The sequence below is a fragment of the Canis lupus genome, chromosome 21, assembly GCF_048164855.1.
Source record: "Canis lupus baileyi chromosome 21, mCanLup2.hap1, whole genome shotgun sequence".
Taxonomy (NCBI): domain Eukaryota; kingdom Metazoa; phylum Chordata; class Mammalia; order Carnivora; family Canidae; genus Canis; species Canis lupus.
The window spans coordinates 4,104,040-4,131,106 of record NC_132858.1 but is presented as its reverse complement, the minus strand read 5'-3'; the positions used below and the strand labels follow the sequence as shown (position 1 = coordinate 4,131,106).

The following is a 27,067-nucleotide window of genomic DNA, read 5'->3' as shown; positions in this document are numbered from 1 at the left end:
TGATCCCATGACCCCAGGATCATGCCCTGGGCTGAAGGCAGATGCTCAACCACTGAGCCACCCAGGCGTCCCATTAGCCACCACTCATTTTTTTTTTTTTAGCCACCACTCTTAATGGTGTCTATGCCTCTCTGAACATCCTGATACCAACACCTACCTGACAGCACCCTTAAGTTGCAGTGGACCTTCTGATTCATTTCTGTGGTGACAGAATAAAGTTCCAGGCCTGGAATGGTTTGTCTCAGAAATCCTAGGAAGGCTTAATATTCCATGATGCAATTAATCATGAGAAAGTGAGAGAAAAACTGGATGCTCATCTAAAAAGATGCAGGAAAGACAGTTGAATAAATTCCATATCTATTACAGACTTAAAAGACAAAACAAAACTGACAGATGATCCCAACACAAGTACCAGGCGACATTTGGGGACACTGTATGTGAAAGGTCACACCAGAGTAAGTAATCCCACATCACACTACAGGATTGGGTCACACTCTATTCTCTGCTCCCAAACATCAATCATTCACACAATACCTGGAGATTTTTTGCCACATCTGAATATGGCCAGTCCTATTTTTTCCCCTTAATCAAGTTACTTTAAAATAAAATAAAATAAATAAATAAATAAAATAAAAAATAAATTTATGTCAAAGAACACTACCAAGAAAGTAGAAACATAACCCCCAGAAGGGAAAAACCTATTTGCAAATCATCTGATTGGGGTCTAGTATCCCAAATATGCAAAGAATTTTACAATTCAATAAGATAAACACCCAATAAAAAGGGAACAAATGGATCAGTAGATACTCCTCCAAAGATCTACACAGGGTCAACAAGCACATGAAAAGGTGTTTCATGTCATTAGTCATCAGAAAAAAGCAAATCAAAATTACATGAGATACTCCTTCACACTAATTAGGATGGTTACAATTGAAAAGCCAGAGGGGTGCCTCGCTGGCTCAGTTGGAAGAGTATGCGACTCTGGGTCATGAGGTCAAGCCCCACAATGGGCTTAGAGCTTACATAAAAACCACAAAAAAAGACAGATAAGAACAAGTGTTGAAGATGTGGAGAAACTGGAACTCTCAAAAGTTACTGGCAGGAATGTAAAATGTGCAGCTACACTGGAGAACAGTTTGGCAGTTCCTCAAAAAGTTAAACAAAGTTATCATTTGACCCAGCAAGCAGTCCCACTCCTAGGTACATACCGAAGACAATTTAAACATGTTCACATAAAAAGTTCATAGCAGCATTATTCATAATCCCACAAAATGTGGAAATAACCCAAATGTCCAACTGCTGACTGGATAAACAAAATGTGGTCTAGCCACACGATGAGCTATTATTCAGCCTCACAAAGAACTGTTATGCGCCCTGGCATGAATGAACCTTGAAAACATTATGCTAACTGAACAAAGATGGAGACAAATACCTTAGGATTTCACTTACATGAGGTACCTAGAATGGGGACCAAGAACAGGCAAATTTATAGAGATAGAGACTAGAATAAAGGTTACCAGGGACCAGCGGGAAGGCAGGATGGGAAGTTACTGTTTGATAAGTACCAGACATCTGTTTGGGAAGATGGAAAAATTCTGGAAATGGATAGTAGTGATGGTTGCAAACACAGTAAATATACTAAAAACCACTGAATTATATACTTCAAAAGCCTGAATTTTATAGTATGTGTGGGATATTTCAATTAAGAGAAAAAAATATTTTTAAGAGGAAATATGTAATTATCACCAATTTTTGAATACCTGTTAAAATAAATATGCAAATGTTGACATTTAAATATCTGCTGGGATGTCTGGGTGGCTCAGCGGTTGAGTGTCTGCCTTCTGCTCAGAGCATGATCCCAGGATCTGGGATCAAGGTCTGCATCACGCTGCTTGCAAGGAGCCTGCTTTTCCCTCTGCCTGTGCCTCTCATGAATAATTTAAGAAAGTATATAAACAAAACAAAGTCTTAAACACATGGTACCATCATCAGAAATTTTGATAGGAAAAATAGCTCTAAGCACAACACTGAATATAACATTTCTAGAAGCAAACTTCATAAATGCACCTAACTTGCACATGAAGTCTGAAATTCCTGATGGACATAAAAGTCATCCTATCCTGAACAGGGAGGCCAGTTCCTAAATGCAAAGTCTCAATATCATAATATATTGATAAATGTAATGCAATTCCAGTAAAAATCAGAATACCTTAAAAAGGAATGCCAGAGGCTTGTATTAACACACATTATAATCAGATACAATGAAGCTAACAAAATGAAACACTGGTAGCAGAGGAAAGACAAATTGGTGGAAGACTAGAAAGTTCAGAAATAGACTCAATTATATTGAAGTATTTAGTCCATAACTTACAAGTGCACACCATTTCAGATTAGCAGAGAAAGCATTATTCAGGAAGTGGTACTTAGAAAATCAGCTAGCCATCTTGAAATAATTAAGATTCTTACCTCCTACTATACAAACACCCAAAAAACTTCTAGATAGGTTAAAGAGCCATAAATATGTCAAATGTCAAAAAACTAAAGCACAAAGAAACCAGTGGAAAATATAGCATAATATCAAAGTATGAAACCATAACAGTAAGAGATTTGATGACCAAACTTAAAACTTACATCAGCAGGATCCAACATGTAAATTTATTTTTAAAAATATTTTTTTTAAAGATTCATTTATGAGAGACAGAGACCGAATCAAGCTCCATGCAGGGAGCCCAATGCGGGACTCGATCCCGGGACCATGAGATTACATACACCTTGAGCTGAAGGTAGATGCTCAAACTGCTGAGCCACCCAGGCACCCCTCCGACATGTAAATTTAAAGGCAAACTACAATCTGAAACCAGTGCCACGTGGTGTGTCCCCTATACTCAAAGAAAAAAGAAAAGCAACTATAAACTTGAAAACTGTTTTGTTATATACAAGGGTAAATGCAGTATACAAGGGCAAAGGGTAAAGAATTCTCTGGAAGTGAAAATGTAAGTGAAACACAAAGCAACACACACATCAGCCAACAAAGTGTTCATTCAGCTTCACAGGATCAAAAGGTTTGCAAACTGAAACACAGGGAAGCTGGATTTTCCTATTAGCAAAGATAAAACCCAAAACAGCCAAGGGCTGGGCTGGGGGAACCTGTGCTGCTGGTGGGTTGGGGAAGGTTGAGGTGTGCCCATCTTTAAGGGGGGTACGTTCCAACTTGAGTCTTAAAACCCGGAAGCCATAAAAGAAAACAGTGATAAAAAATAAGTAAGGTTAAAATCCTGACCAGCAAAATTTTAGCATGAAATGTACAATCAAGATCAATAACAGGAAAGTATTTGTAGCACAAATCACAAAGGGTTAATTTCTTCAGTATATAAAGAGCTCTTTGAAAATCCATAAGCCCACAGCCCAAAAGAAGTCAAAACTACAGTGAAATACTATTGTCACTTCTCACATACAAAGAACCATGTAGGCGGATATTCAGTATAGCCTCCTATACAATAAAGGCTGCTAGAAACAAATTGTTCCCCAAAAGGGAAATGAGTAATTCAAACATGGACTATGACACAGATGTGGAAAAGCCCAAGGGAGACCATAAAAAAAAGATGCAGTGAGCACCTTGATGTACCATTAACTTAACAATTCAAAGTGCATGACGGGGTGTGTGGTGTACCAGGACCTCCACAGTGAAATATATACACAGGATTCTCCAGAAAAACTCCAGCAACTGGCCACAATAGTTGCCTCTATAGGAACCGAGGCAATTTTTAACATCTGCAGCTATTACACTTTGAACATTTTTACACCTTTAAATGAACTAGAAAAAAACTAGCAGAGCCTTGCTGTCAGGTCAGCATAGGGCAGAGGCAGGGCCTTGCTCTGACACCCAGACAGCTGGTCACACAGCTATTACATCAACAGAGGTGTCAGAACCAATCTCAGGGTTCCCAATGTTAAGCGTTCTGTGACGCTATTAGGTGAGTAAGAGACAGAGCCGGGTTCACACCTGTGCTCTTGGCACTTGGTGGAGTCTGAGAGGCAGCAGGTACTTAAATCAGCCAAGCTGGTGCTGAGCGGGACAGCAGGAGAGGGAATGGACTGTGCGCCACTGAAGCGCACTCCTTTTCCACTTAGGATTAGAAATGCCTATAGACAGAAGCCCAATGAGATTTCAACAGACCAGACAAACAAACAATATAATTAAATGCTGCTTTCTGCAAATGTCACAACTGCTATCCTAGAATAGTTTGTTTTTCAACCTGCTTAGGGGAAAGAACAGCAGAAGTAGACTGAGTCTTGTTAAGGCCATTCTTGCTTTGTGCTAAACAGAGAGTCCCAGACCCAGATAGCACAGAGAGGTAGAGCTGCTCTGCTGTACTGTCCCAGAGGGGCTGTGAATGCCTGCAGCTTCCTTAAAAAACACACTTAGATTTTTCTTTCTTTTTTTTTTAGTTCTATGAAAAGAAAGCAAGTAATGGTAAACCCTGTATTCAGGATGAGATATGCTGGCCTAGAGTGAGGCAGGGAGATGGGGGTGGTGGTGGTGGGAACAGAGGGAGAGCAGGGAAGACGACCACATGGGTAGAGGAAGCTACTGCCTAAAGCCCTAGTTTTCTTTTTTTTCTTTTTTTTTTTTTTTTAAATTTTTATTTATTTATGATAGTCACAGAAAGAGAGAGAGGCAGAGACACAGGCAGAGGGAGAAGCAGGCTCCATGCACCGGGAGCCCGACGTGGGACTCGATCCCGGGTCTCCAGGATCGCGCCCCGGGCCAAAGGCAGGCGCCAAACCGCTGCGCCACCCAGGGATCCCAAGCCCTAGTTTTCATACTATACAGAAGATTCAGAAATGCTTACCACATTATTAAAAACATCAAGGAAGCAAATAAGAGAGCCATGTTATGTCATCAACCAAAGATTAACCTAGTTTTGTGTACTTCAGTTCCAACAGGGAGTGAATATTTGCACTTTAAGAAGTAGCAGAGCCTCCACTTATTAGGTTTTAAAACATAATAAGCAGTGACAGTCATTAAAATTTGCTGTATTTGATTAGAAACAACAAAAACTAGAGGCTAAAAACTCTAGCGATTTAGGGACATGATCCTCAGACACTAACACTGACCTGGAGCAAAGTAAAGAGAGGGGTTCCTCAATAAAAGTTTGACATTTCAATGTTGTAAGTATAATTTAAACCCATTCCTAAGGTGGATTCATAACTCCTTAAATGGTGACGAGTTTAGATACCAAAGAAAAAGTAAATCAGAAGCAAACCTAACAGACTTAGTAGTAGTTACCGCTGGACTTGGTAGACGAAATGTTTTAAAAAGTCCTCATGTAACAGATACTTTTTGCACCAACAATAAAAGGAAAAAAAAACAGTTAATTCGACAATCATAACTGGCAAAAGCTGATCTTCCAAAGTGAAGAGTATATGATCATTATGAAAACCAATATGGAATTTCATATGGTAAGTGGTCAGAGGAAGAGGCAGATGGTAAATCAAGTGGCAAAAAAGACTAACCAATAAATTCAAAAACACGGATTAAGATTACCAAAGGACTTTTAAAAGTAGCAACAAATACTTCATGAACATTGGAGTTGGCAAGGATTTCTTGGACAGGACACCAAAAGCACAGTAATAAAGGTTTAAAAAAAAAAAAAAAAAAAGCTGACCTGGACTACAAGAATTAAAAACTTCTGGGCATCAAAGGACACCATGAACAGACTGAACAGGCAACCTATACAATGGGAGAAAATATTTGTAAATCACAGATCTGATAAATGGTTAATATCTAAAATATTTGAAGAACTACAAATAGCAATAAAAAATAACCCAGTTTTAAAAACGAATAAAGGACTTGAAAAGCTATTTCTCCAAACAAGACACAAATGGCCAGCAATTCTAGGGAAAGATGCTTCTTAACATCACTATTATGTTAATGCAAATCAAAACCACAATGAGATGCCACTTCACACCCAGTTGGATGGCTGCTATTTCAAACAAACAACAGAGAACAAGTGTTGGTGATCATATGGAAAACTGAAATGTTTGAAAGAGATTTATTTAATATTCATTCGTGAGAGATACACAGAGAGAGGCAGAGACAGAGGGAGAAGCATGTTCCTCGCAAGGAGCCCGATGTGGGACTCAATCCCCAGACCTGGATCATGCCTTGAGCCAAAGGCAGATACTCAATCACTGAGCCACCCAGGCATCCTCAAAAACTGGAATTCTTGCAAACTGCTGAGGCTCTAGAGTGGCGCAGCTGCTATTGGAAAAGTGTGAGGCTCCTCAAAAAAATTAAAAATAGAAATACATATAATCCAGCAATCCCACTTCTGGGTGTATCTCCAAAAGAAATGAAAACAGGGTTTCAAAAGGCTTTTGTACACCTCTCATAGCAACATTATTCATAATAACCAAAAGGTGGAAGCCATCCATTTATCACAGACAGATGATAAATAAAATGTTACATACAAACATGGAATGTTTCCACTCACTTACTTGATCTCTACACCCAAGATGGGGCTCAAACTCAGGACACCGAAATCAAGAGTTACATGTTGTACTGACTGCGCCAGCCAGGTGCACTTGTTTCAACTTTTAAGGAGGATGAAAATTTTGACACATGCTGTAACACAAACCCAGAGGATCTAATGCCAAGGAAAATAAGCCAGTCACAAAAAGGCAAATGCTTTAGGATTCTACTCAACATGAGGTACCTCAAACTCATAGAAACAGAAAAATACAATAACGGTTACCATGGGCTAAAGGGATAAGGGAATGGGGAGTTTTCTGGGTATGTAATTTCAGTTTTGCAAGATGAAAAACTTCTGGAGCTTGGTTGCACAACACTGAACTCTACTGAACTGTGCACTAAAAATGATTAAGAAGATACATTTTACATGTATTTTACATTTTTAAAAAGTTACAATAAAAATTGAAAAAATCTGGTATTAGCAACTATGTAGGGAAATGGATAGACTCAAGAGGAAATGTAAGCTTTCCAGAGAGTATCTGAGTCTCTGATACAAGTTGTAAAACCATGCATGCTCACTGACCAAGCAACACCCCTCCAGGGAATATAATGCAGTCGCCAAATTCAAAGAGATGCTCACAGAGGCGTGACCGAAAATAGTCAAAACACTGCTTACAACTTAAGAGACTTGACTAAATATCTTATACTATAAGTACTTTGGGATAAAATAATGCAGTTGTTTGATCTTTTTTGAGGTCCTGGAGCTCTTTGGCAAGTTTATGCTTTTCACAGAAAAATATACAGTTTCTGAGCATTCAGACTTCTAGAAGCCCATCCATGCCATTCCTGTAGAATTAACTACCCCGAAAAAAACTGATTTCCAAAGTGTTTGTGGACTCTGCTGATACAGGGAGATGTGGATGGAAACAAAATTAAATGCAAAACCAGAACAAGACCAGAATATACACACTGATTGTCATTACATAAAAGGCTCAGAGCAAGGGAAGCAGGTGCCTAAGGGGCAAGAGAGGGAACCAGGACCAAGGGGTTGGACCTGAGGCCCAGCAATAAAGGAAGGTAGCACTGTAAACGCTAGTGCCCAACACACACATACCTTTATGCCATCTCACAGATGAGGGAAAGCAGGCCTGGTGGGTGGGGCTAGGTAGTTCTGATTCAAATTCAAATAAAGCTGCCAGGAACCACACTGGTAGAACCCAGATCCATCTTTGTGTACCTGCTTTTGATGCTCTCTCTCGTGGGGGGGTTGCTATGTCCAAAACAGGATGGTGGAATGGGGAGTCATGGAGGAGCGACAACCAGGACTCTGGTAGGGACAATACCTGCCTGTCCCCAAGGTCTTCTCTAGTGAACTGTCCCATTGGGACAACAATCCTCATGGCTGACAGGACTGTCACTCCATTGTGGAGCCCCAGGGGGGCCAGAACCAGGAGGGGAGCAAGCTCTGGGGGCTCTGAGGGGGCATTAGCTCCCACTCCCTGCCCACAGGAGGCACAATAAGCACCAGCTGTGGTATATGTTTAAGTGTAAAAAAAAAAAATCAAACCATAAGTGTCATAATATAGATTAATATTTATATACCTTTGAGATGGGAGAAATCTAAGTACAACGAAGTATAGAAACTGAAGAGTGACGACCTCAGAACAATGTCACTTTTGTATGTCCAAAGCAATAAACAAAATGAAAGGCAATCTAGAAACCAGGAAAAATATTTGCATCAGTTTTTTTTGCATCAGATTATTAATATCCTTCATATGTGCTTTCACAAAATAGGAAGTTGAAGCGTGCACACGCACGCGCATGCACACACACCACTACAAATGACCAATCCACACAGATGTTTAGTCTTAGTAGCAGCAAAGCAACGCTCATAGCCCTAGTAAATAAAGCAGCAAGGATCCACCCAAGGATCTAAGGTTTTTAACATGGCAAGATTGTTCTGTGGAGAAGGGAAACAGAGCCAGGTTTACATCAATTGTGAGAAAACTAATTTAGAAAATACCACCCAGGGAGGGCTATTTAACACATTAATGAACCTAAAGTCTTAAGTTTGACATAGGCATTTCATATATTAATATATCCCAAAGAAAACATATCAGATGTGATAAAGTGTGCGCTTTGGGGCAGGTCATCACAACTTCCCAAGAGAGAAAAAAACAACCCTGGAAAATATGCCATGTAAATGAGATTGTTTCAATCGACACAGCCATACAATAGATTACAGTCACCACCAAACGCTCTTCAAACAGGAAGAGTTTCATTATACATTAAGTGTATTTAAAAAAAAAAAAAGCATATTCAATGCATAGGAGGAAGAAAAACTCTAGACGCAAATGTCAATAACAATTATTAACAGAGGATTTTGGTTTTTCCCAATTTTACTTGTAAACCCCACAATAAACCTTTATACAGCAGAACTCAGTTAAGAATTAAAGAGAAGGAAGGTGGTACAGAGCTGAGGGGTCCACAGGGGACACCCACCAGAGCAAGGTCAAGGCCATACTCCTGGGTACATACACCTTCACGGCTTTATTTCTAATTGTTTTGCTACCTTCCTCTTGCCACTTCCAGGCTGCATCAGCGTATTTTTGTTACATACGAATGCTTAATACATACAAGAATCTGTAAGCCTGTTTCGCATTTCATTTAATATCAGCACCACACAATAAAAGTATTGTACAAGACCAGAAGTTAACATTTCTTCCAGGGACAGCCACAGAGATGCTGGGTTCAGCATAAAAGGTGATTGTTCAGGGTCAATGAGACAAACCAAGGGCAGCTGATGGTGGGGGAGGAGGGCGTTACTGTCCGATGCCTTTTGTAGGGCCAGCCACTTCTGCAGTTCTAGGTCCAACCTGGGCTCCTAGAGGAGCCTCCACCCATACTCACTCTCAGGCTATTTTTTCTTTCTTTCTTTTTTTTTAAGATTTTACTTATTCATGAGACACAGAGACAGAGGCAGAGGCAGAAGCAGGTTCCATGTAGGGAGCCTGGTGTGGGACCCTCATCCCAGGTTTCCAGGATCACGCCCCAGGCCAAAAGTGGCACTAAACCGGTGAGCCACCTGGGCTGCCCTATTTTTCCTTTTGAATGGGACTTCCAAATGCGCATTTTGCTGTCCTTATGCCCCAATCCTTTAATTTGCACATCACCATTTTCTACTTAATGGATTTCATTGTATCATCCACTACCTGTGGGAGTTCAGAGAAGGGTGACTGCAAACTGATTAGCAAAAATCACCAACACTGCCATCAACACCTGCAACCCACCCCACTTGGGCGCAGGTGCAGAACAGGTAGGAATCTCTTTCACCATCTCAGGAGCCCTTGGATTGGGTGGAGGCTAGGAGGCATGGGCTCAGCCCCAGCTGCCTGCTCTCAGCCCACACCAAACATTACACCCTCATGGAAATTCTTTATCAGCCCAACATAGTTGTTAGGAAACAGTGACATTCAGAGAGACATTTATAGCAGTTACCCTTAAGACTGGAAGTAAGTTTTATAATCACCATATAAAAAATAAGTTTGGAAAGGGCAGGGCGGATGGAAGGCTTGGGTAAAAAAAGTAGAGAAGGACTACGTAGGAAAGTCTGAATTGTTCTGGGGGAGCAAGCAGTGGCACCCACTCACAGCAGATCCATGACCTCCCCCCCCCCCCCAACCGGCCACCTCCTCCTGCCTGGCACCAGTTTTTCAGTAGCAGATATTAAAGGCTCCTGAGGCCCCACAGCTATGCTCTTGAAGGAATTCCTTAGGCCAGGCTCTCCCACACCCTTGTTCAGGTCAAGGCACTCATCCATCCCCATTCCACATCTTAACCTTTCCTTCAGAGACAAGCTTCCCTTTCAGCTCCCTTGAAAACAAAAGCCTTAAGAGGCTGGCAGCAGTTTTTTTTTTTTTTTTTGGCAGCAGTTTCTGAGCCCAGTTTGTCTCCTGTAGGGCTGAAGAGTAAACGCCTATGAGCAGCAGCAGCAGAGCTTCTCTCCCAGGATGAAGCCACTGCCACATCCCCACCCAGGATACATGATCAACTTAAGAGCCATGAGGCAAACGGGATTCATGCCCTCTGCATAACCTTGACCTGGTTCTCGCGGCAGAGACACCTGAGCCCAAACTCTTGGTCACCCAATAAAGCCAAACTCTTTAGTACTGGAGAGAATTATGTGGTTAGACCCAAATCCCAGATACACTCCAGCCTCCTCAAAACCACAAATACGGAAAACAGATTACATGTGCTGTATGCTTTAGACGGTTTCCTCTAAGCAAAGAGAATGATACGCCCCCTTTTCGACAGTACGGTTTGGAAACCTAACCAGTTAAAGTTCAAGGATATTACAAAGTACTCCCCCAGTACCTTGACACTGACCTTCCTCAGCTGGATGGTTTCAGTATCATATTTTGCACAACCATTAGACACTACAGGGAGGAGAGCCCCCATTCCCATCCACCAGGCTGCAGGCCATTCAGGCCCTACCAGTTCTATTTAAGATCACCAAGCTCCATTAAACGACCTCAATCATTTAAAACTACTGAAGAGCAAATCTCAGTCTAAATCTACAGTAATGTAACCAATTGCATTATCAAGAACACCTCATTTACACAAAAAATAAAAGTCAGAAATCATAACATAGCAATACAACAATTATGAGTTTAGAACTCAAGCCTTTATTTGTGCTGTAAAGAGGGAGGAAAAATGATTAGTAATGTACATGATGCAACAGGGCTAGTTCTTACCACAGAGCAACACAAATACTTTAACCATAGCTTCAATTTCACAACAGCACACCCAAACACATTGCCCCATACATGCAGGACTCCTACTCTTTAAATTCGTGTAACAGCAATTACATCATACTAAGTCACTGATTAAAAACTGGACAATACCAACATGTTTTTAAACATTAAAAATAACCCAGAAGACAAATCCCAGAGGCAACAAGTATTGGGGATTTTAAAATTAAATTTAAGGGAAGAGGCACAGAATTAAAAGCTACCAGTATTGGGGCAGCCCCAATGGCGCAGCGGTTTGGCGCCGCCTGCAGCCCGGCGTTTGATCCTAGGGACCCTGGACGGAGTCCCAGGTTGGGCTCCCTGCATGGAGCCTGCTTCTCCCTCTGCCCACCCCCCTCTCTCTGTCTCTCATGAATAAATAAAAACTTAAAAAAAATGCAGCACTGCAATGATAAACATTATTAAAAAAAAAAAAAAGTTACCAGTATTACTCTACCAATTCAATAGATGCATCTCGGAAATAAAAGTCATCATAAATGGCTTTCAGGTTTTTCTCTGAATTTTTAACAGACCACATCTGAGTACAGGTCCCCCTCCACTTTGCTAATTCCCCAAATTGAGTTGCCCCTCAAACACTGAATCAATTTAAAAGGCACAATATATAATTAACTCCAACCATCACAAGGGCACATGGTTTGCTACCAAATATTACAGTAATTTTACAGAAACCATTACAAGAATAGCAAGACTTTTTTTTACTGCTGCCAATACAGACCAAAGATGAGATGTGTAAGATTCCTTTAAAAGTCATTGCATTTTCACGTTGTTCAGAATTTTCAATCACAAAATCTTGAGTAAATAGAAATGTTACAGACCCACAAGTACATCTAATCTCAAGTGCACACCAAAAATTTGAACTGTTTTAAATATTTTTTTGTTTTAAATACTTTAAATACCCAATTGTGAAGTCTTTCCCTAAGACCTCTAGCTGCTCCCCAGTACTGCACACCTTCACATAAACCACTGAAGAACCTAACGAAGCAGTGAAGGCTATTACTCAGCTGATGGGAATTTCTGCACCCCGCCTTTAATGACTGGCATTCCTGTTCGGTTACATTTTTTTCAGTCTTCCCTACTTTACAGCAAAACAACTTTGCTTCTTTACCTGCATTTAGCAGATTTCCAAAGGACTTAAGTTTCTAAGCAATTTTTATGCTTCCAAGAGACAACTAGCATTAACTACTTTTCTTTGCCCAGTTGTCTATTACATTCAAATGCCCAGAGCTCTACTTGACCTTTTCGCAAGAATTCCCTTCAATCCACATGTCCTACCACCCCCACCCTCTGCAGCACAGCTAACCAAACCAACCCTCTCCCTTTCCTCACCCCCACCCCTCCCAGCACCAATGGCAGCCCAACCCTCACCTCGGAGTTCTCCATTAAGATTACCTAGAAATTAAATTCACATTACAAAATACATAGAACTAAAGATCACTGGTAGTACCCCAACCATTCCCTTTGCTTATTATCTGCAATGCAATTGGAATGCCCAAAATAGACCTGTCATTTCTAACAATTTGGCCACAACCAACTTATACCCAAGACTGTAGCAGCAAAACACGATTCCCCTCCCCCAATTTGCCAGTATGCATAAGTATTGCCTAAAGCATTTCAAATGTGAACACGTTCCCAAAATACAGGTTAGACTAGAACACTAATTCCTCCAAACAATGCACAGGCGGGCAGGGCAGGTAGGCAGGCGAGAAGCAGGGTAGGTGAGAGGGTCACTGGGCTCCATCTGCAAGATTCACCTACAAGGCATCACTCTGCGTTGAGGCATGTTAGAATGTCCTACAGCTTTTAAGATTCTTCTTGAAGCTCAAATTTCGTAGCCCAGAACTAGTTATGACTGGGGGCTCAATTTAGAAGATGCAGCATCTGAAAACCTCCACCTCAGAAAAAAGGAGGGGTGTCTGCTGGCATTCATGAGCCTGGAAGTTGATGCTCCTGGATCAATCAAACACATCTGCGGGTGGCCGGACACATCTGCTTTGGACCTTGAAGGACTGCCCCCTCATAAGCTCATCTGAAAACCTTAAATGGCCTCCTGAATATAGGGCTTCCTGAGCAAGGCCTGGAAACGGGACACAGGAGAACTTCCACCTCTTAAGACTCTGGAAATTCAATCTGCAGACATCCACTTAGGCGGGATCTCTCCTTCAGGGTCTCCCCTCCTGCACTGCTACGACTCACACTGGCCAAGGGCTCCAATTCTCCTGGTGCCATCTGATCACCACGATGAACACTACAGTAACAAACCATGGTCCATGAGGCATTTGGTAACCGTCAGCGGGGGCCACTGCTGCAGGCCCGCCCAAGGTATACATTCGATCCCCACCCTCTCCGCAGGCAAGCAACACCACCCCACCCCACCCTGGGTCTCAGCAAGGAGGGCCTTCCCTCCTTCACGATTACCAACCAAGTTGTTCGGGGCCTTCTGCAACGTTCCCAGGCTTACCAGGTTACCAGAAGCAATGCTTTAAGTGAATGGATAACCTTGAGAAAGCTAAAGGGAGGAGGAGGGGCAGAGTGAGCTCACAGAAGTTAGCACCGAAGCTAGAGAGAAAAGTCCAAATGGGAACACTGGCACCTGGAAAATAAAGCGTGGGTCAATTTTGTCCACAGACACACCAACATCCTGCCTCGGCAATCCCCAGCCTGTCACATGCGGCACCACATCAATAACGCTTAGGTGGCACCTTACCTCCTCAATCACTCTTGAGACCACCCTCCCCTCCAATGAGGGGTCTGGCCTCACACCCAGACCTGGGTTCCACCAGGCTGGGCATGGCCTGGACTCTGTCCCAAGCCGAACCAACATTACACACTACCCTAGGCCAGAGCTGTCGGCCCGCGAAGCTAAGTTCAGTTTCCACAAGACCAGGCCTCATCCCCTCGCGGGTTCGCAACCCTCTGAAAAAAAAGGGGGGGGGGGTGGCTGCTGGCATTGGCAAGTTCAAGGTCTGCCATGCCAGCAGCCCACCTGCAGCCCTGCACCCCACTGCCTTCCTTCCTCCTCCTCATTCCCGGGGCATCAACTGCCCAATGCTGCTTCCTCCACAGAAGAGCGGCGAGATCCCGTCTCCCCTGGCTTCTACCCGCCTTCCTCCTGCCACACAAACCAAGGCGCTGGGGCCCCGGGGGCCACGCAGAGCAGCGCCCTCCCAGAGGTCAAGTTCCCCTTCCCCAGAAGGCAGCGGCTGAAGGGCCAGGGCCGTCCTCCCCGGGGTCACCGCGGGAACCCTCAGGGCAACTGTCCCCACCACAGCTCCCCCCAGACCTAGGCTCCTCTTTAACCCTCCTCGTCCTGGCATTGGCATCCCCACCCCCTGGAGTCTCCTCTGCCATTTCCCCCACTGTCCCCTGAGGCCCTGAACTGGCCGCTTCCGCCCCGCCACTGAACCCAAGGCCGCGGCCCTCCTTGTCGCTAACTCCTGACGGACAGGCCACAACTTTTGCTTTTATAGCCGACGGCCGCATCACTGGGGCACTGCTCAGCGGGACGATTCCTCCACCGCCGCCGGGGAAAAAAGTCCCTCCCCCAGCCCTCCTAGGAGCGACCCGGGCGGGTCTCGGGGCGGCCGTCCCGCGGATTCCCGGGTTACCCACGCCTCCCCCTCAGCAGCGCTTCGTGACCCGGGGAAAATATTTCTAAGTTCTATTTGGGATGCGATTTCCGTGAGCGAGAAACCGGTTTCATTCCGGGCGGGGGAGGGGCAGGGGGTGGAAGCAGCGCTCCCCGAGACGGAGCGGGGCAGCGTGGGGGAGGCCGGCTGGGGCTCGCCCTCTCGAGGGGCCCGGAGGAGACGCCGGGGTCGCCTCAGGTCACCCCGCCCCGCGCGAGTCCGAAAGAAGGGCCGGCGCGGCGTCTGGAAAATTCCAGGCGGCGGCGGAGGGATCTCTGCAGGGGGCGCATCACTCCCCGCGGCGGCGGGTGGGGGCGGGGCGCGTCCGCGTGACTCCGCGGGCGGCGGCTCGGCCTCGTGAGCGCCGGTGACGTCAGCGCCCAGGCGCGCGTGGGGGGCGGGGCGGGCCCGCGCGGCGGGAGTCACGACCGTCCCCCGGAAGGAGGGGACTGTCCGCACGATGTCCTCTGTGAAGCGCCTCCGCTTCAGAAACTGTCATTTTGTGCTGCTAGAAATGGCTGCGGGCAAGTTGATCCGAACGTTGAGCCCCGTGACGTTGCTGCCTGGTGGCTCCTGGGGAATGTGTTTATGGTTTTGTTGTGCTCCGTGGCCGGGGGCCTGAAGGTTTGGTCTTTCATAGCAAAACCCCCTCCTGGAATAGGCTACTTAATGACTTTTCGTGATGTATTAAGTGGAAATAAGTAGTTGGCAAAATAATGAAATCAAAGTCTTGTTTATGGGGGAAAACTGCAGAACTGCATGGCTGTAAGATCAAAAGGGTGTAGATAACCAGCTCGTTCTATGTTTGCATTGGGAGGTGGGGGAAAAGGGAGACAAAAAATTAACGACTGATTTTGTCCAGGGCAGTTTACAGCCTGTGATTGGGCCTCAGGACTCTGAGTCATCAAACAGGACGTGGGGGCACTGCCTGCTGGCTGCTCACGTACAGCAGGCCTCCAAACTGGGTCTTTTATTCTTTAAGATTTTTATTTGAGGGCGGCCCTTGGTGGGTGCCTGCAGCCTGGGGTGTGGTCCTGAGGACCCTGGATAGAGTCCCACGCTGGGCTCCCTGCATGGAGCCTGCTTCTCCCTCTGCCTGTGCCTCTGCCCCTCTCACTCTGTGTCTCTATGAATAAATAAATAAAATCCTTATTTTTAACAAATTTTTTTTTTTATTTGAGAAAGAGCACAAATCAAGGGAGAGGGAGAGAGAATCTCAAGCTGGGTCCTCCTTGAACATGGAGCTTGACTCGGGTCTCCATCCCATGACCCTGAGAGCACCACCTAAGCAGAAACCAGGAGTGGGACTTAACCGACTCAGCAACCCAGGTGCCCGCTGTGTGGATCTTCTAAAGCAGAGGTAAAAGCAAACCCTCAGACTCTCAGCCCCTCCACCAAGGCCAGGCCTGAGTGCTTGGTGAGGCTTTTGCAAAGGGCAGTTGGCATCTCCTTGTCAGGGTGAGGGAAGAACCACAGCTTGAGACCATGTGGCCTCCATTCAGCCCTGGCCCCCTGAAGTATAGGGCGGAGGGGGACTGTGGTCAGATTAACCAGAAGTGAGGAGGACTTGACCAACTCTCTGCCAGAAAGTCTCCTCCAAAAGTAACCACCCATGCCCCAAAACAAAACGTCCCCTGACAATAGGTTCCCTTAGCAACTGAGAGGAAACTGGGAGAGAACTATTCCCCAGCCTCTGCAACAAGGCTGGGCAGGTGGGGCTGGGCCCCTCCTTGTGGTTCTTACAAAACTGATGACTCTCATGTGACCCTCAGCACTGAAAACAGAATTTGTGGCAAGTCCAGGCTTGTCCTCTAGCAGCTGCTCTTCTGCCAAGGAAAGATTCCTGCAGCACACCCTCATCTAGATCTGCTCCCTCAGTCTTGTTCTGACAATGTTTCCAGGGGTCGGTTGGTGAGACTTGGCGTGAAAGAACAATGTGAGAAGAGGGATTCATCAGAATGTTCTAGAAGCTCTGAGGTGTGTATAATACTCAGCAAGTTCCTTTCCTGCTGCGTCACAGTGCCAGGCTGTGGAGTCAGCCCTATATTTATCTACAAGGCGCCAGAGAGGCGGTAGTCTCCATGGCTCTGTGGCTGCTTCCTGGGCCCACTTGAAGTCTTACCTTGCTTTTCTCTACCTGTAGTTTAAAAATCGTCCTTCAACGTTATCATTCCCAAGTTCCAGAAACAAACTTCCTTAGATTTTTTTTTCCCCAAAAAAGTAGTAGTAGGTGGAATTAGCAACATAAAACATTAGGATTCTACAAAGCTTAGGATTCTCCATCACAAAAGGCCCTAAAGCCCTGTGTGCCCTGGTGTCTGGAGCTGCTCTGGCCACTGACTCCATTTGCAAGGACAAAATGGCAGTTTCAGGGGGTCTTGTTTAGAAGCTCTCCTGGCCTCCAGTTCTATACAGCTGGTGTTCTTTGGGAAAGGAATGTACTTACTGAGAGGAGTGGAGGATAGTGTTAAAAAGAAATGACGTATCTAAAACGGAGTCATGTGTGCTAAACCCCACCAAAACTTAATGCCTAACTTAATTGCAGTGTCAGACCAATCAGTCTGGAATTTCCTGATTCACTCTAGTGAGGCAGCCTGCATTAGAAGGCCCCTGCTCTTCCACCTAAAGTAAGGTGACCTTGAAAAAGAACTATTTTTCTTTTGCTAAGATCCTCCTTGTCATACCTCCTTGTCAAATAGAAATACCTTCTATTTTCTGCAGCTCCTTTCCATTTATCGGATGGAACACCCAATTCATGAATCATTGAATACAGCTAGTTAGGTCTTTACATTTACTCAGTTGAATTTTGTGTGTGTGTGTTTTTTTAACAGTAGAAAACCACAAAGGGGCATCTCTGTCCTGCCTTAGGGAAGGCCAAGATAGTCTTACGATGAGGTGGACAAATGTGGTGCTTGGGTTCTGCCTCTTTTTCTGTAAATAAGGCTAAAAATACCTCCACCCTGAGGGAGGAAGAGAGCAGGCAGTGCGTCAGCAGATTTCTTTGGATCAAAACAAGCTGTTCCAGGAAACAGCCGTAAACAGGAACTCGGTGGGGCTGGTGAGGGATCCACCCAACCGGAGTGAAGTCCTCTCCTCCCTTGGGAGCCCACTTGCGAGCTTAGGGTTGGAGGGGAAAGGAGAACAGGAAAGGACCCATTGGGCAACATCTGGGTTTTTCAGGGTCAGGGCCGCGGTTCCAAGTCCTTTCATACACCCATGGCTGTCCCCCCACCTTGTTCTGAAGCCAGCTCAGCTCTGCTTCCAAACACACACCAGCCTAGGAAAGCACCCAGATTTCCTGCAGGAGCCACTGGAAAACAGAAGAGGGGAGAAAAAGGGGTTGTACTTCAGGTTCACACCACGGGCAGGCGACCAGAGAATGTGCCAGACTCTGCTCCCACTCCCCACAGGTCCAGTTCCAGGGCTGTGGCCTCCTGGGTCACCTTGGCCGTCTGCTCACAAGAACCTATCAGTTGGGCCCTTTACCCTCTGAGCCATGAGGCCTCTTGTCTCAGCCCAGGAGGAAGCTGCACAGTCACCGTGTGCTGGCCGGGAGCCCTGACTGCCCTGCCAGGCCCCGTCTCGCAGCAGCCCAAGCAGAATCAACAACCTCCACACACCCCACCCCTACCCCCAGCAGCCCGGGCTCAGGACGGCAGCCCCCATCTCACAGTGTGGGCCTGGCCGGCTCTTAACCCCTCCCAGACATTCTTTTCTCATTTCCACTTAGGTAATTCTGACCTATTACGGTTCTGCCTGGAAGGCTCTTCGCCCAGTGCCCATCTGGGCCAGCCGTCCCTCAGGGGCTCAGGCCTCTGCCTGGAGGTCACGTCCGCAGTGGGTCGTGGACCGCACTGGGGCTTCGGCTCCTTGAGGGGGTGGTGGTTTCTGTTTGTTCTGCCCTCCGCTGGCTCCCTGGTCCTTGGCACACAGCAGACCTCAGTGTGTTGAAGAAAGCAGCCTATGTTTTTATAAAGGTCACTGTTCACTGTGAGGCTCTCAACAAATATTTGTGATATTGGTGGATAGAAGGAAGGAAACAAGTGCCCAGGTCAGCAGCAGTCCCACAAACTCAATGACAGACCCAGATTTAGGGGCCTGTCCAGCCTGGATGCCCAGGTCAGGAGATGAGGAGAAAGCATCAGGGGTGCTCCCTGTGGGCGGGGCCCAGCTTCTCACCCTGAACGCCTGGGCCCAACTGAGAGGGTCCCTGTCTGCTGGTGCTGGCAGAAGGCATTTGAGGGAGAGAGTGTCAGGGTTCGGACTCCCCAGACCCTGGCTCATGAGGGAGAGGAGTTGGACATACCTACCTACATCTCATGCTCGAACTAACTTTCTTTTCTTCCTTTCCTTTCCTTTCCTTTCCTTTCCTTTCCTTTCCTTTCCTTTCCTTTCCTTTCCTTTCCTTTCCTTTCCTTTCCTTTCCTTTCCTTTCCTTTCCTTTTTCTTTTGTTTTTCTTTCTAAGATTTTACTTATTTATTCATGAGAGAGAGGCAGAAACATAAGCATAGGGAGAGGCAGGCTCCCTTTGGGGAGCCCTGGACCCTAGGATCATGACCTGAGCCAAAGACGGATGCTCAACCACTGAGCCACCCAGGCATCCCCATGCTTGAACTTTCTAAGCCCACATGGACCAAAAGGCAGGCAGCCAGTGGGGGGAGCAGGGAGGTTAGGGAGGGGTTAGGGGAGAAGTCCTTACATACTTGACCCTTTTTTTTTTTAAAGAGGTTTTTCGGCTTTATTTTTTTTTTAATTTTTATTTATTTATGATAGTCACAGAGAGAGAGAGAGAGAGGCGCAGAGACACAGGCAGAGGGAGAAGCAGGCTCCATGCACCGGGAGCCCGATGTGGGATTCGATCCCGGGTCTCCAGGATCGCGCCCTGGGCCAAAGGCAGGCGCCAAACCGCTGCGCCACCCAGGGATCCCCATACTTGACCCTTGTGTCTGGTTGGGGCATGGGGCCTGTGGGCTCTCAGTCCCTGATGCTCTTTCCTGAGGCCTCCCTGCTGCTAGAGCCAGACTTTACTTATGGCTTGGCTGTGCCTCTGGGGAAACAACTTGGAGGATGAGACTTAGTCTCCTGCCTCTGGAGCTCCTGGATACGCCGCCACATACACCTGAGACTCCTGGCATCAGGGCCCTGGTGGCCCAGTCCTGCTGACCACTTCCAGCTTTCCCTGAGTCTTGCCTAAGCTGACTTGCTGCCTAGAACTTGCCCTGCCCTTCTCCTGCCAACTCTTTCTCTGGCTCACTGTCACCTCCTTGTGTTCTGCAGCCACTGCCCCCAAGGGTTCCCCATCCCCCTTACCCCCCCAAATCTGAGCACCTGTGTCATCACTCCTCAGCCCCCAGCAGAGGGAAATCCTATGGATCTAGAGACCTGATCCCATAAGCCTTGTTTCTTTTGACCCCAGCTGTGTCCTACCAGTAGCCCCCAAACTTCCTCAACCTCCCTATTGCTGGTTGAGCAGGTCCCGCTTTCCTAGGCACCACTCTTTGGCTTGTACTCACCTTGCCAGCCTGTTCCTGGTCCCCATCCACCAGGAATCCACCAGGAACTGTCTGGTGACAGTTCCTCTGGGCAGGGAGCTGGAGGACGCTGACATCCTACTAGGTTTGCATAACCCCCGAGAAACCCTCTTCCTTCTCCGGGCTGCATGCAGCCCCTACTGCCAAGGCTCCCACTTCTACTAGGGTCCCTGCTGCTAGAGTCCTTGTCCTCAGGCCTGAGTCTTGTCCCTACCGTGACTCCACCAGAGCACTGGTAACTTATTTTTCTTTATTTTTTTAAAGATTTATTTATTCATGATAGAGAGAGAGAGGCGGAGACACAGGGAGAGGGAGAAGCAGGCTCCATGCCGGGAGCCCGACGCAGGACTAGATCCTGGGACCCAGGATCGTGCCCGGGCCAAAGGCAGGCGCGAAACCGCTGAGCCACCCAGGGATCCCCAGAACTGGTAATTTAAATTGTCCTCGAACCTCTGAAGGAGCGTGTTTTGCTCTAACCTCTGCTGTGCACCGCCTCCGCTCCCCCCACAGTGGCATCTTAAAAAAGGTGTGCGTGGCACCAGGGCTTCTTCAGGTGCAGTAGAAACCCTCTGAGTGGTGCCACTGGCCCTGGAGGCTGCTGACCCTGACACTATGAGGGAGGCCTATGCTCTCACTGGCCTAGAGTATCAGCAGTTACCACCACCCTCTTCACCAAATGCCAAGGTCAAATAGGCAGGGGACACTGTAGTCCTGAGGAAGAGCCAGGACTATTATTATTCTCCTTCTTGCAAACTGTATTTATGACAAGTAGTTTTAAAATAACCAGCGGGCTCAGTGTGGGTCGGGGAGGCAGGTGCCAGAGAGACAGCTGGGATGGGGGTGGGGCCCACCGGGCTGGGACCTGGGACAGTCAGCTCCTGTGAGCACAGGGTGGAGCAGGAGGGAGATGACTAGCCCAGGGTGTGCCCACCCCACCTCTTGGATTTCCCAAAAAAGCCCTAGTTTTAAATATTTTGACGCGATCATTTCTCTTTTTTCTCTTTTCTTTTCTTTTCTTTTCTTTTTTTTTTCTTTTCTTTTCTTTTCTTTTCTTTTCTCTTTTCTTTTCTTTTCTTTTCTTTTCTTTTCTTTTCTTTTCTTTTCTTTTCTTTTTTCTTTTCTTTTCTTTTCTTTTCTCTTTTCTTTTCTTTTCTTTTCTTTTCTTTTCTTTTCTTTTCTTTTCTTTTCTTTTCTTTTCTTTTCTTTTCTTTTCTTTTCTTTTCTACGTGGTTATCATTTCACAGAAAAACATAAACATTCCAAAGCAGAATCTCTTTGCAGGACATGGATCCTGGTGTTTGGAAAATGTGGGTCACCTCACCCATTAGTGCCCTTGGAGGTCCAGGACCCCCTATCATGGACTGTAGGAAGGTGGTGGCAGTCAGGAGGCACAGCCCCTGCCTGGAGACGAGGGACGTATGCAGCGCCAGGTGAAAGGCCCCCCAGATTCTGCCTCAGGTTCCAGATTACAGGGATCTGGGCGGTAAATGCCGGGACACCGCCTCTGCGGTGCAGCTGCAGGAGGAAAGGGCGGGCTCAACTGCCCCCTTCTGGCCATAGCTGGACCTGCAGGCAGTGACCTTTGTCCACTCTCCCCCAGTTTCACAGACCGCTGCCCCTGCCAAATTGTCAGCCTGGTGGAGGCCAAAAGAGGCGGCCAACCCTGGAGCACCTGACTTTGCTGCTTAAAACTCAAGTCCTGACCCAGGCCCAACCCTACCACCCCGTTCTGGCTGACCCTGGGGTAAGTTGCCTGCCTTCTCTGATTTGGGCAGGGAGAGAGTGTCAGGTGGCTGTAAAATGTCCTCCTTGCCTGGGAGAGGGAGGAGCCATGAGAATCTGCCCTGAAGTCTCCCACTTCCCTTGACTCTGGGCTGTCAGGCTCAAGGTCACAGCCAGGCTGGGCGTGGCTCCCCTGTGTGGCCCCTCACCCCCATACCCTCTCACTGTCTCTATTATTACAGAACCTGTCAGGATCTCTCCCCTAGGAAGCCTTCTTTGATCACTGACTCTCCTTCCCATCTGTTGTCTGTTCCTTTGTCTTCTTTTTTTTTAATATATTTTTTAAAATTTTTATTTATTTATGATAGTCACACACACACACACACACACACAGAGGGAGGCAGAGACACAGGCAGAGGGAGAAGTAGGCTCCATGCACCGGGAACCTGACGTGGGACTCGATCCCAGGTCTCCAGGATCAGGCCCTGGGCCAAAGGCAGGCGCCAAACCGCTGTGCCACCCAGGGATCCCTGTTCCTTTGTCTTCTTGAGTTTGGGTATGGCCAGCTCCTCTGCCTGGGCAACCATATGTATACAAAGTTGCTTGTGGGGCAGCCCCAGTGGCGCAGCGGTTTAGCACCGCCTGCAGCCTGGGGTGTGGTCCTGGAGACCCGGGATCGAGTCCCACGTCGGGCTCCCTGCGTGGAGCCTGCTTCTCTCTCTGCCTCTCTCTCTATGAATAAAATAAAATAAAAAAAGAAGCCACAAAGTGGTTTGTGTTCCTGGTCATGTGTGTTCCCATGGCCACCCTGGGATGGTCACTCTGGACTTTTCTTTTCCAGCTTTATCTGTGTACCTTGAGCCTTTGGCTTCTTTTTTTTTTTTTTTTAAGATTTTATTTATTTATTCATAGAGACAGAGAGAGAGAGGCAGAGACACAGGCAGAGGGAGAACCAGGCATCATACAGAGAGAGCCTGACGTGGGACTCGATCCAGGGTCTCCAGGATCACTCCCTGGGCTGCAGGCGGCGCTAAACCGCTGCACCACTGGGGCTGCCCGAGCCTTTGGCTTCTTACACGGAGCATGGAAGCTTTCCCGGCTGCCCTGCTGTATTCTGAGTCCAGTGGGGCTTCCGGCTTCCTGTGGGTATCTTGTCCCACTAGCAGCACGAAGCCCTCCTCTTGTGGCTGGATCTGAGGCAGGCCTACTGGCTGCAGCTGTGACAGGAGCCACCCATGCCTGACTCACTGAGAAGCTGGGATTGGGAAGGCTTGTGGAAAGGTCCCGGATGCTGTTAAGTGGTAGAGAATGGCCCAGAAATGCCCTAACCTCTGAAGGGATTGCTTGTGCTGATTATTCCAGTGATCTCTGCTGTTGGAGTTCGGAAGAGCTAGGGGTCCTGAGGGACTCAGAAGACCCTTGTATTGCTGCACTGACCCTCATGAACCTCTTCTGGCCTAGGGCCTCTGGAGCAGGTGCTGGCTGAGGCAGTCTGTGTGTGCCAGCCTGGGGGAGGTAAGTCACTATGCAACCCAAGGGCAGCTGGTATCTTAAAATAACCACCTTTGATGCACTAAACAGCCCCAACGAAGACCGAGACTGTAAACCGTTAGGATGGTATTAGGGGTTGAATTGTGTCCCTTGCAAAAAGATATGCTCAAGTGCCAACCCTTGGGACCTCAGCATGTGACCTTAGTTGGAAATAGGGTCGCTGTAGATATAATTAGTTATGATGAAGAAGCCTAGGGTGGGTGGGCCCCTAATCCAATGTGACTGGTGTCCTTTGAAGAAGACACCCCTATGAAGATACATGCACACAGGGAGAAGCCATGTGATGACAAAGGCAGACTGAATTTATGCAGCTTTGAGCCCAGGAATGCCAACGATTGCAGAAAAACACCGGAAGCCAGGAAGGAGCGAGGAGGGGTTCCTCTGTAGCTTTCAGAGGGAACGTGGCTCTGCCGACACCTTGGTTTGGGATTTCTGACCTCCAGAACTGTGAGATGATAAATTTCCATTGCCTTAGGCCCCCCAGCCCAAGGCGCTTTGTTACAGCAGCTCCAGGAACCTAATAAAGGTCGAACAGAGATGCGTGAAAATGACTTCCGGAACACGCTCTTCCAAGATGAGTGAGTGAGGGAGCCTGACAAAATCACAGATACAGTCACACAGGCTGCGGATGGTTCCATATCCGTTCCCCAGCATCACCCACAACCTCATAAAGCAGGGCTGATTATCTCCACTTCACATGTGAAGAGACTGGGGCCCCGCAGAGGTGACGTCTAACCTCACAAGGGTGGGGGATCCCGACCTTTCTGACCACCTCTCCTGCCTCTGCAAACAGGTGCCTGCCTCTCAGTTGTGAATGTGTGCAAAACACTGTGCTCTGCCCTTGAGCGTGGGGAAGAAATCATTAGGCCTCGTATCTCCCCCAGTCACGGGAAGAGTAGATGTTGCTACTGTCCCATTTTAGAGATGAGCCAATGGAGGGCCCAGAGAGGTGATAACATTTGCCTAAGGCTGCACAGCAGGGAGGAGGAGTCAGACAGTGAATAGGTCTTGGCCTCCTGGAGGAGAAAGATTTAATCCCTCTGGAAGACAAGGATGTCTAGGGTTTGTGTGGACTGAAGCTTAGTTTTAGGGTTTCTTTTTCCAAAAAAATAATCTTTTAAATCCTTCTTTTGCCTGTTTCACAAAACCATTGAGCATGGTGCTAGCAGAGCCTTGGAGGCAAGTGGGGAGCTCTTGCAAAGGGGAGGGCTGTGAAGCTTGACCTTCATTCAGGCTGCCCAGGCTGTGGCGGGCCGCATGCTTGCCTTCTGTGTGCTGATCGAAGGTTGGGGTGGGGGGTGGGGGTGGACATGGCAGAGGGCCTGGAGTGTATATCACTGCCCTCACCATCCAGTCAGATGTTGCTGACCACCCACTCAGAGCAGGGATTTGGGCTGATGGCCTCTCAGGGGCATGTGTAACCCAGGACCTGACCCCAGGATGATCATGGGAGAGGCAGTGGGACCACCCCCCACAGTGTGGGCAGCAGGCTTGCACAGAAAAGGGGGGCAGAGCACCTCACAGACCAGGAAGCTGACTCCCAGGGAGCTTCAGCAGCCACCTTGCCATGTAGAGGTGCTCTCCCCAAGGGGATTTGGTTCTAGTTGGGTTCTCTCCCCTGAACCCTCTTTGGTCATCTCAAGAGTGCCTGGGATTGGGAGCACATGCTCCAAGCCCTCAGACGACTAAGAGGCCTCCCCCAGCACCCACCCTCTCCCTGACCACGGCCAGGTGTCTGTACAGATCACAAGGGGTGGTTTGTACGAGTCAGCTAGTGTGGGGGGGTGCGGGAGGACACACGGTGAGGGGTGGGCAAGTGTCCTCTCCCTCTGCCATGCTGGGTGGCCAGAGAGAGCACAAAATCCCTTCTGGGAGCGACAGCCCATTGATGACTGAAATGGGGTGTGTGTCGTGTGTATGTGTGTGTGTGGCTGAGGGGACACATTCTGAACTTATGCCCACGAGTCAACTGGAGAACTAGCAGAGGGGACTGGGTGGTGGTCCTGGAGGGAGGCCCCCGGGGAGCTCGGGCCTGCCCACAGACAGGACAGGCAGCCGCGCCTGCTCACCCGGCTCCCAGGGCAGACAGTGGGACGAGGCTGGGTCAGAGACGGCAGAGGACGCCAGCGTGGCCGACAGGGCACAAAGTGGAGCAGAGCCGTGGTGGCGGGAGGGTGGCGAGGCAGGCAGAACAAGGTCCCTCCAACATGTCTGCATCCTGACCCCTGGAGCCTGCAGCTGTTGGGTTGTGTGGCAAAGAGGAACTAAAGGTGCTTGTGAGCCAGCTTTCATAGGGAGAGGGTCCCCAATTATCCACAGTGGCTCAAGGTAATCACAGGGACCCCGAGCCTGGAAGGGCAGAGCAGGAGAGAGATGTGAGGACCTCACTCGCCTTCACTGGCTGGAGGCAAAGATGGAGGAAGGGGCCACCTGCTGAGGATGCGGGTGGCCTCTAGAAGCTGCAGAGGGAGAAGAAAGGGACTCTCTCCTGGGGCCTCCAGAAGGAGTGAGACCCTGCCGACACCTTGACCTTTGTAGAGTGAGACTCGTTTCAGGCTTCTACACAACTGTGAGATAATGAGTGTGTGTGGTTTTCAGCCATTAAGGTTGTGCCTGCCTCTCAGGGCTGTCACAGGTGGCGAGGGTGGATGCAGCATGGGTAAGAGGAAGGGGCTCCAGGTGGGCCAGGCTCCAGGCTGCTGGTACTCCCTTAATCCACCAGAGTGGGGGGGGGGCAGTGTGCAGTCAGCAGGCCCCGGCCTCTCAGGGGATCCTGGCATCTCTGCCAGCTTCCAGACACAGGACTTCTAGATGATGGTGAAAATAGTTAAGAGCCACCAAGGGCCTCGTCACCACCAGACCCCAAAGCACTCCAACAACCCTATGAGGTGAGTATTATTATCATTCCCATCTTAAAGGTCAAGGTGTGGAGGGTCACGAAGGGCCCACAATCGAGGCATCATGCGGCCCCGTCTGAGGACCCCACAGAAGGCATGACTAGGGGAGGGGGCCCTAGTCCCAGTACCTCGCTGCCACAGAGACGCTCCCAAATCGTTCACAATGGGAGCTCCAGACCCCATATGGTGCTTACCCTACAGGGCCAAAGCCCGTGGCTACCAACAGGATCTGTGGGGAACAAACTGCCTCCTGGCCGGGGCCCAGGCCACGAAGAGCCCCCAGGGTGGGCCTGAGAATCGCCTAAGGGTTCTGGGTTCTCTGGCCTCTTGGCTGATGTGCTGGCATCCAGACTCTCCCCAGAGCCCCAAGCCCTCAGTGTGAGGAAGAACAGGGCAGTGGGGGATCTATAGGCCACTGTTGTATGGCTTAGGCTCAGGGGACAGGGACAAAGG

General features: G+C 47.9%; 2 long non-coding RNA genes across 4 annotated transcripts; one reads left to right on the top strand and one right to left on the bottom strand.

The window, feature by feature from the left end:
- Positions 1-1,794: 1,794 nt before the first annotated feature.
- Positions 1,795-24,268, top strand: LOC140613260 (uncharacterized). 2 transcript variants are annotated; one of them, XR_012014414.1, is made up of 7 exons: positions 1,795-4,606; positions 4,819-14,964; positions 16,098-16,272; positions 16,685-16,889; positions 22,045-22,188; positions 23,529-23,681; positions 23,987-24,268. It is a non-coding gene; the product is annotated as an uncharacterized lncRNA (long non-coding RNA). The 2 variants fall into 2 exon arrangements; XR_012014415.1 differs by lacking the exons at positions 1,795-4,606; positions 4,819-14,964 and adding an exon at positions 15,308-15,536.
- On the bottom strand, positions 16,062-18,136 carry LOC140613261 (uncharacterized). 2 transcript variants are annotated; one of them, XR_012014416.1, is made up of 2 exons: positions 16,656-18,136; positions 16,062-16,261 (listed from the first exon to the last, which is right to left on the bottom strand). It is a non-coding gene; the product is annotated as an uncharacterized lncRNA (long non-coding RNA). The 2 variants fall into 2 exon arrangements; XR_012014417.1 differs by having other exon boundaries at positions 16,062-16,196.
- Positions 24,269-27,067: the final 2,799 nt, after the last annotated feature.